At 42.5% G+C, this 10,561-nt stretch overlaps 1 long non-coding RNA gene across 1 annotated transcript; it reads right to left on the minus strand.

Annotated features, from left to right (window-relative positions):
* Nucleotides 1-6,097: 6,097 nt before the first annotated feature.
* Nucleotides 6,098-8,545, minus strand: LOC309528901. Its single transcript, XR_014217972.1, has 3 exons — nt 8,427-8,545; nt 7,905-7,987; nt 6,098-6,606 (listed from the first exon to the last, which is right to left on the minus strand). It is a non-coding gene; the product is annotated as an uncharacterized lncRNA (long non-coding RNA).
* Nucleotides 8,546-10,561: the final 2,016 nt, after the last annotated feature.

The raw sequence follows: 10,561 nt of genomic DNA on the forward strand, positions 1-10,561 counted from the left end.
TGAGGAATGGATTGTCCTCTGATTGCTTTATGAGGTGCACATCTGATCTGCGCAACAACCCTGTGAGTTATATGAAGCTGAGTGGCAGTGACTGGCCCTATGTCACCCTGTGGGCTTTATATCAAGTGAGAATTTGAACCCTGGTCCTAGAACCATAGAGTTGGAAGCTACCCCAAAGGTCATCTAGTCCAACCTCCTGCAATCTTCTTCTTCTTTAGTGATCACTCGTAGCCGAGTAAGATTGTCTTCCATATACACGGTTTTAACAATGAGTCCATAAGCGACTGTGGAGGCCAATTCTGAATCCTCACGACCTTCCACAGTTTGGACATTGGTTTCTGGGCGGGAGTTGATCACAGTGTGGATTTGCCAAGAGTGCCTTCCTCTTAGTACGTTTCTCCCTTGCGTCCTGAGTTTGAGTGTCTTCAAAGCCCATGACACCTTTGGTAAACTTGAACACTTGCAGGCCAGTGTTTCCCTGTTGTCTGTTTATACTACCTTTTTTAAAGATTTGCTTGAGACAGTCTTTAAACCTCATTTATTGACTACCAGCATTACGCTTTCAATTTTTCAGTTCAGAATAGAGTACTTGCTTTGGAAGAGGATCATCAGTCATCCGCACAACATGACCAGTCCAACAAAATTGATGTTGAAGAGTCATTGCTTCAACACTGGTGATCTTTGCTTCTTCCAGTACACTGATACTAGTTCGCCTGTCTTCCCAAGTGATGTGAAATACAGGAATCTCAACTAAAGCATCCAAGATGGCCACCCAACCTCTGCTTTAAAAACTTCAGTGAAGCACTTCAGTGAAGCAGTGTCCTCAACCTCCTGAGAGAGTCTGTTACACTGTCAACTTACTGCTATATAGTTATTCTTGATGTTTAGCCGGAATCTCCTTTGATCTGGACTTGTTAAGCTTGTGGTTTTCTAAGGCCTCTACAACATTTTCACATGTGCTGCCAGCAAGCCAGGTGTCCCCCATTTTATATTGGTGCATCTTGGTTATATTGGTTATTCATTCCCTATATGTCCTCTCCCATCCCTCCTTTAGCTTTGAGAGTACTTAGTTCCACTTGAACTATCTGCAACAAGAACTCCATCCTTGTGAGACTGAGATTCATAGTTTCTCCACATTTTGAAGGTGCAATTTGCACAGGAGAAGCTTTTCATTCTGCCATTTCTGATCACAATAAGGCTCGCCCCTCCTTTATCTCTTTTGTGTCACCCATGGCCTCCTTAAAAGAGTTAAACATATCCCATTACTGCAACATTGGATAGATATGTCAATATCTGCTTTTTCAGCTTTCTAATGTGGCATGCAGTTCTCCACATTTCTGCACTAATTTACATTTTGTTAAAAAAAACTCTTGTGAAATTTCATCAGCGTCTTAGTGCAAATTTCTCATTATAAGCACACATTTGCCAGTGGTTTAATCTAACAAACAGAATTGTCCCAATGCATAGGCACTGACTCCAAGGGGCAGATTCAGTTTCTTACAATTTTCAGAGGGCATTTGGCTCCGCCCCTGGCTACTCAGGATGTTGTGCACACGATGTCAGGTTGTTGTGGGATGCTGTGTCACCCCCTGCCATTCCTCTGGAGAAGCTGGCACCTCTACCGTAATAGAATGCATATTGATTTGTTTGCATGCTGCTTACATAAATATATTCATTTTCTGCACATTTTCTGCCTTGTTGCAAATGTTTAATTGGAGAAGTGTGGTGTAAAATTTGGAGGGTTGGCTATTTCAAAAGATGGATCTGTTTTGGTTCTTGTATTGTTTCAGAAAGTGCAAAATTGGTTCAATTTTATTTTATTTCTTGGTTGTTTGGTTGGTTTACGTTTGTATACTGCTCTTCAGCATTCATTTTTAAAGTTTGTGTTGGTACCATCACCACATATTCCCCAGTAAAGTTGGGGCCCACAATCCCCCCCCAAAAAAATTCCTCCAGGTTTATCACACAGTTGTAGAAATCAAATGCTGACATATACGTGATATGCCCAAGTTATTTCAAGTTTCTTTTCTTCCAGCACTTGGACCATCTGTACACGATCACATTACCAGTTGCAGCCACGTTCATTGCAAGCAGAGATTTGAAGACCTCTATATGGTGGCAAAAAGGGGGGCATTTTTATAGGTTTGGGGAGGCAGCAGTGCATCCTTTGACCACCACACACTCCCCCATAATTTTGCCGGGGCTCATAACAGTTAGTCTCTTGGCATTGCCCTCCTGCTATATCACACTCCACTGCAGTAAATACCCAGGAGAATCCTGTAGAAAAGAAAAGAAAAAGTGGTAGACAAATTCTGAGAAGGCATTTGCCTTAAAACACAAAGACCAATCCATGGATGGAGACGGGGTCATGCTGGCTCCCAGTCACTTTCTGCATGCTGCCTCACCTGCTCAGTCCGTGACCTCCCATGTTTTGAGTGACAGATATCTCTGGTGCCCTGCTACTCACATTCCATGGAATATGAGTGAAACGTCAGGTCCATTTGAGGATCCTAATCATTCTAAATCATTTGAGGAAATAGTAGCATGCTCCAAGCAAAGAGAAATTTATGCTCCGTGTGTGTGTGTGTGTGTGTGTGTGTGTGTGTGTGTGTGTAAAGAAATAAGTCCAAGGGTATTTCCAAGTTGATTAGTTGGAAAGGAGGGAAAGCAACAGACAGGAAACATTTCCAGGAACTTTGATTCTTTTGCCAGTTCTATTCCTTTCAGCATGGGAAACCCAGCCAGATGGGTGGGGTATAAATAATAAAATTATTATTATTATTAAATTGAATCTGACTGTGCTCATTCATGCACCAAGTATATCCAGCTTAGATTATTGTAACAGATTTAGTGAAGAGGGTTTGCAACCAGTCTGTTGCCTGAAAATATAAGTCAAGTGTTATTTCTGCAGCAGTGATAGTCATTTTGCATCTAGACATAGGTAGGTAAAGGTGAACTATGTAACCCACTCAAACTGCTTAACTCAGTGTTTGTTCCTAGCAGATTAGTGCTAGGTACAATCCAGATCAGTTCATGTAGAATCTTTCCCCACTGCCATTTCCAGATCTCAGCAGCAGTGAGCTTTGGAGTGGTGTTTCAATGGTAAACTGGACATATCACCAAGCCTATGATCTAAGACGCATGTTTCCACTCAAATGCCCAACTTCATGCCAGATGCAATGGCTCATCCAGTCGGGGATACCAACTTGAATAAAATATGAGGGGGGCAGGTAAACCCCACCCCACATAATCAATCACATCACATGGCACATGTACAACGCTTGAATGCCAATGCTCAACATTGCGGGGGCATGGCCGCTTCAAATATTTCATTATGGGAGTCAAAGGGACCTCGGCCCCTAGAACTGGCTCCTCAGTCCCTACGATTGGCTCCTATGAATCCAGTTCTAGAATTCCAATTTCACTGATACTTTGGGAGATTTGAATTACCAGATAGTTAAAATGTATTGCTGCCCACGGAAAGAGCCAGTTCCTGTTACCCACCTGCAAAACGAATTTCACCTAGTAGTAAAGGTAAGTACCTTTTAAAAATACCTAGTAGCATGACCATTGAATAACAGAATCTCCTGCTAAATGGGAGGGATTGTCCCATTATTTTAACAGGGCATCCAGTGCATGTTTTCTGTCAGGGTTCCTAATGGGCATCACAATGATTCTGAATCATAGGCTGCATAGGCCTGAGGTTCATGGTTTCACTGCGTTTCTCAACTTGCCATTCAAATATTTGAAGCTTTTCATTCTGCCACATCTGCACACAACAATATTTGGGCAAAACTTATCCTATTGTCTCTGTGTCAGGGTGAGGGTTTAGCAGAAACAGAAATCGCACCATTTTGATAGGGACTTTTCAAAGACCCTCCAAGTGTCCCTGTTTTCCAGGAACAGTACCGGATTTACCTTTTTCTGATTTGATTCTGAAATGTTCCGCTTTTCCTTAGGACGTCCCTATTATCATTGAAAAAATGTTGGAGGATATAGAGTCATGCAACCCCTGAACCAAGAAGATAAGTAACTATACAGTGGTACCTCGGGTTACATACGCTTCAGGTTACATACGCTTCAGGTTACACACTCCGCTAACCCAGAAATAGTGCTTCAGATTAAGAACTTTGCTTCAGGATAAGAACAGAAATCATGCTCAGGCAGCAGCAGGAGGCCCCATTAGCTAAAGTGGTGCTTCAGGTTAAGAACAGTTTTAGGTTAAGAACGGACCTCCGGAACAAATTAAGTACTTAACCTGAGGTACAACTGTACAACCTTTAGAAGACATCTGAAGGCAGCCTTGTACAGGGAAGTTTTTTTAATGTTTTATTATGTTTTTATATATGTTGGAAGCTGTCCAGAGTGGCTGGGACAACCCGGCCAGATATGTGGGGTATCATCATCATCATGGAATAGGATGTCCCTATTTTCATCAGAGAAATGTTGGACGGCATGCTTTTCTCTGAAAGGTTTACTTTGACCTGCCAGGATTAGTCTTGGCCTGCAGAGTTCCTTGTCTCAAATAAAGGGGGTCAGCTGAATATTCCAGCCTGAATATTATCTCTGATCAATAAAGAGATCTGGCTTTTCTGAAATCCTGGCTATTTCATAAGCCAGCTATACCATAGAAATGTGTGTAATGAAGCCCCAAAACCCTTATTTTGTTAAAAGAAAAGCTGATTTAGGGTGAGGCTGATTTATACCACAGCCATGGTGGTGGAGAAGCTGACGGTTCCTTTCCTGTTCTTGCCACTTCTCCTCTTCTTCATGTTGTTGTTGTTTAGTCGTTTAGTCGTGTCCAACTCTTCGTGACCTCATGGACCAGAGCACGCCAGGCACTCCTGTGTTCCACTGCCTCCCACAGTTTGGTCAAACTCATGTTAGTGGCTTCGAGAACACTGTCCAACCATCTTGCCCTCTGTCGTCCCCTTCTCCTTGTGCCCTCCATCTTTCCCAACATCACAGTCTTTTCCAGGGAGTCTTCTCTTCTCATGAGGTCGCCAAAGTATTGGACCCTCAGCTTCACGATCTGTCCTTCCAGTGAGCACTCAGGGCTGATTACCTTAAGAATGGATAGGTTTGATCTTCTTGCAGTCCGTGGGACTCTCAAGAGTCTCCTCCAGCACTATAATTCAAAAGCATCAATTCTTCGGCGATCAGCCTTCTTTATGGTCCATACATCACTACTGGGAAAACCATGGCTTTAACTATACTGACCTTTGTAGGCAAGGTGATGTCTCTGCTTTTTAAGATGCCCCAAATCCCCGAGGCTTCCAACAGTTTATGTGAAAGCCAGTGTTTCATATTGCCAGCCAATCACAAAATACAACATTTAAACAATATGACTGAAGAATTCAGAATCAACAAATTTTATTGACCAAATTTAGTTAAGGGGACATTTACTGAATTCTGCTACTACTTTGAAAACAAATACAGAGAATTTGATATTTTGATTGCTGCATAGACCACAACTATATGCCAGCTGTCAGATACAGTCAACTGCTGTCTGAAAAGATAGGAGTATAGCATCTAGATCAAGGGAAGTAATAGTGCCACTGTATTCTGCTCTGGTCAGACCTCACCTGGAGTACTGTGTCCAGTTCTGGGCACCACAGTTCAAGAAGGACACTGACAAACTGGAACGTGTCCAGAGGAGGGCAACCAAAATGGTCAAAGGCCTGGAAACGATGCCTTATGAGGAACGGCTAAGGGAGCTGGGCATGTTTAGCCTGGAGAAGAGGAGGTTAAGGGGTGATATGATAGCCATGTTCAAATATATAAAAGAATGTCATATAGAGGAGGGAGAAAGGTTGTTTTCTGCTGCTCCAGCAACGTACATGGAGCAATGGATCGAAACTACAAGGAAGAAGATTCCACCTAAACATTAGGAAGAACTTCCTGACAGCAAGAGCTGTTCGACAGTGGAATTTGCTGCCAAGAAGTGTGGTGGAGTCTCCTACTTTGGAGGTCTTTAAGCAGAGGCTTGACAACCATATGTCAGGAGTGCTCTGATGGTGTTTCCTGCTTGGCAGGGGGTTGGACTCGATGGCCCTTGTGGTCTATTCCAACTCTATGATTCTATGATTCTAAGAAGTCCAGTTCTGGAGGCTGCATAATGCCTGCTGTCAGATGCTTGACCCTTATGACCAAATCTTCCAATATGAGATGTTTATGTCAAATGTCAGTTAACCAGCAAATGTTAAGAAGATTCTTCCAGATTATTCATAACAGCAATGGAGGTTTCTCAGGTTTCTTTGATTCTGGTATTTCCCCCCTAATGCTGCAATATTAGCTACATCTACCTTCATTGCAAGCTGAGATTTGAGCTCCTCTAGATTTTGGGGTTGGCAAAGCCGCCCCACAATTTGCTGCTATTGACAGCCCTGAAGTTGATTCAAGCAAATACCTATACAGAATAGGTCTTGCACAAAGACATATGCTTCAAGTCTATCTTAGTATTTTTCTACTTTGTGGGTAGACAACAGACTATTGTATACATATGACACATTCCTCCATAATAACTAGAGGGCCAATCGCATTCACGTGGTTTGCATTGTCCTTTGGCTTGATAACAGTGCTTTTCATTCGTAATGGTAGAGAATCCTGTAGAGAGCAACAAATATGACAAATGATTTCTGAGTAGGCATGCTACACATTTGCCAGAAGACACGAAGCCCGGCCCATGAATGGGGACCCATACATGCATTCAGGTGATGTTTCCAATGTCCTGTTGGGTTTTGCCCCCAGCTGGTCAGTCCCTGACCTCCTCTGTTTTAAGTGATGAAGATCTACAGTGGCCTGTTACTCACATTCACTTGAATGTTGGGGAGGAGGGAATTTCATATATTTGAGGACCCTGATGGTCCTCAATCAGTAGTGGTGTTAAGCAGCACCTTCTTCCACCAAGAAAACAGAAGTGAATGCTCCAGATATTGGTTTCTCTCTCTCTCTCTCTCTCTCTCTCTCTCTCTCTCTGTGTGTGTGTGTGTGTATACCTTGCAGAAATGAAGAAAGACTTTGGGTGAATTTGTATGTTCAGGGTTCCAAAGGGTTGGGCCATAATAATAATAATAATAATAATAATAATAATAATAATAATAATTTATTATTTATACCCCACCCATCTGGCTGGGTTTCCCCAGCGCACTCTGGGCAGCTTCCAACAAAGTATTAAAATACAGTGGTCTGTTAAACATTAAAAGCTTCCCAAAACAGGGCTGCCTTCAGATGTCTGCTAAAGAATTTGGTCATCTTCCTGCTGTACCAGTCCTATTTATTTATTTATATTTATTTATTTATTATTTTTTACATGTCTCTGAATCATCTACCCCCATAAGTCCATCATTCCATGCTGTCAAGGAGCTCTCAATGAGCCATGTCATCCACAGGGCAGGCTCACACAGAGAAAGCACGGGATGCAATTAGTGTTTTATTAGTGGAAAACAACAATACAGCAATGTCCCTGGTTCGTCGTAACTCAATGAAGGCATTGCTGAAACTAAGCTCTAGGTATGCCTTTTCCCTCTAGCTTCTCACTCTGGATCCCACCAAGCAGGTGAAGGTTGCATTGAGGGTGGTGAGCTGCTTCTCTGCACTCATCTGGCTCACTGCTTCAAGCAGTGGGTCAGAGTAGGAGGAAAGTCAGAGAGTCAGCAGGACTGAGAGAGTCTGTGTGCATGCTGTGACTCTCAGCTTCTAATCCTGTCCTGGAAGACCCTCCTTCTCCTGACCCCCCTTGACTGCTCAAGTCTCCTGCTTGTCCCCTCTGCTTACTTATCCTCAGTGTCCCACCACCAGGCTCTGGGCTCTAAGATGTCATCTTTGGAACCCTCCCTGTGGGGCTATTGAGAGGCAGGTTCCCAGCAGTCTTTTTCATCCTGCCAGACACATGCATATCTTACCTGGATCAGCCAGCAGAAGTATCAGGGAGAGGAACACCGAGAGACTGAAGAAAGAGTTCATGGTGGAACATTTGTTGAAAAATCTGTTGTGGGTGGAAGAGAGGAGCTGGTTTAACCCTTCATCCACATGTGGTACCCTTGAGTGAATCTTTCTCATTGGTTTGGATATCCCCCCTCTACTTTTTTGGTTTACAATGAATGGTTGTTGAAAGAGACATACAATATATATACTTTAGATATTGTACTTATTTATACCTACAGTTTCCTGCCAACCTAGCAGTTCGAAAGCATGTCAAAGTGCAAGTAGATAAATTGGTACCGCTCTGGCGGGAAGATAAACGGCATTTCCGTGTGCTGCTCTGGTTCACCAGAAGCGGCTTAGTCATGCTGGCCACATGACCCAGAAGCTGTATGCCAGCTCCCTCGGCCAATAAAGCAAGATGAGTGCTGCAACCCCAGAGTCGGTCATGACTGGACCTAATGGTCAGGGGTCCCTTTACCTTTATACCTACAGTTACATACCAAAGAAATGGAAAGCCTCTGTTCCTTTTGATTTAACTTCCTTCCTTGTGCTCTTCTTCAGCCTTTTAATCTCACTGTTACATGGCATCCCTCTTTGACCGAACTTTATATTGATCTGGAGAACCTGCCTGACTGTGGACTTCAAACCCTAAATACGGAACATGACGAACAACTAGATAAACCCACTTTTCTTCAATAATCATTATATGAGATCAGGATCAGTGTTCCCTCTTAAGTACCTTACAACCTACAACTTGGAGGCACTTAAGGAACTTGCTTAAAACAATTTTGTTTTAGCAGTGTATTCAGGCATTTAGCAGTTACATGTGTTTTATCTCATTTTAGGTACACTTGGTTATAATTATCTTTTGAATGTTTATTATGATCTGAAGGATCTTCCAACTGGGCAGTCCCTCTGGATTGTGATCTCACATCAAAAATGAGGAATACTGCAGAGTAGGTAGAGGCAGCGTTGCTAATCGGTCTTGAAAGACCTACATTGGCTCCCAGTACGTTTCCGAGCACAATTCAAAGTGCTGGTGTTGACCTTTAAAGCCCTAAACGGCTTCGGCCCAGTATACCTGAAGGAGCGTCTCCACCCCCATCGTTCTGCCCGGACACTGAGGTCCAGCGCCGAGGGCCTTCTGGCGGTTCCCTCATTGCGAGAAGCGAAGCTACAGGGAACCAGGCAGAGGGCCTTTTTGGTGGTGGCGCCTGCCCTGTGGAATGCCCTCCCATTGGATGTCAAGGTGATGGACAACTACCTGACATTCAGAAGACATCTTAAGGCGGCCCTATTCAGGGAAGCTTTTAATGTATGATATTTTAGTGTTTTTTGGTTTCTGTGGAAGCCGCGCAGAGTGGCTGGGGAAACCCAGCCAGATGGGCGGGGTACAAATAATAAATTATTATTATTATTATTATTATTATTATTATTATTATTATTATTATTATCTCCCTTAATTTATTTCATTAATTCCTCACCGTAAGAACTCGGACCATTTTCTGTTAACGTTTCTTTTTGAATTAGTATGTTATCCTGGATTATACCGGACTGTTACAGATTTTCTTTATTTACTGTAGATATCACATGACTGACTGTCTTCAAGGTTTAAAGCGTTGTTGTTGTTAACCTTGCAAATCTGTTGTAGTAATTAATCTTATATGTTTGGCATTTATAGAAACATTATTTCCAGAGTGTGTAATGAGAATGCATGGTTTCCTCAAGTATTCTCCATGTGTTCATTGGAATGGTTTTACATTGCTTGTTTTAATGCTTTAGCTGTAGCAATAATAATAAAAACGAGGAACCATGATGTGCATCTGTATTGTTGCACTATTTCTTAAACGTTTGACGGTCTATTGATCCCTGTGCCACCACTGTGATTGCCTCTTCGCTGCCACCAACCTGTTTCCCTCGGGTACACACGGAGTCCAGACAGTTGTTAACATTAACAAATAATCAAGTTTATTTTTTAGGCATGAACAAGTTTATGGTTTCAGTTATTTTTTCTTGGCAGTTTCTTAATCTTAGTTTCTTTACTGACTTATTCATTCCTAACAACTTCAAACTGATTATCCCAACTATCTATCTGACTCCACCTAACAGTTCCTCTCAGTCTCTCACAACACAGCTTGTCCAACCCACAGACATATCCTCCCTCTTCCTTCTCCAAACTCCAAACTCCCAGCTAACTTCCACACAACTCCAACCCTAACTCTAACTCTTCCCCTTGGGTTCCCACTGGCCAATCACTTCACACTCATTGAACCCTTTCCTTATGACCCACCTAGGAGGCAAATGCCACACTATCATTATGTATATTTTTAGCAGATCAAAGCTATGTACAAACAATATCATGTAGTCATTTCCAGACCCCATTTTCCATGTTTACGCCAATGACAAAAGGAATTGGAGTGGTATGTACTATGGATTTATAAAAGAAGGGAAAGCAAACTTTATCCACTTCAAGTATTGCCAGCTCCCCAACTGAAAAAGGGGTGTTTCCATCCACTCACCACATCTGCATTGCAGCTGCAAAAGAAAAGACTCTCAGTCAAATAATTACAATATTGCTGTTAATTTGACGTTTTAGATCAGCATAACAGTTAACATCTGTTACGACCTATCGATA

This window comes from Podarcis vaucheri (assembly GCF_965113315.1).
Source record: "Podarcis vaucheri genome assembly, chromosome: 3".
Lineage (NCBI taxonomy): Eukaryota > Metazoa > Chordata > Lepidosauria > Squamata > Lacertidae > Podarcis > Podarcis vaucheri.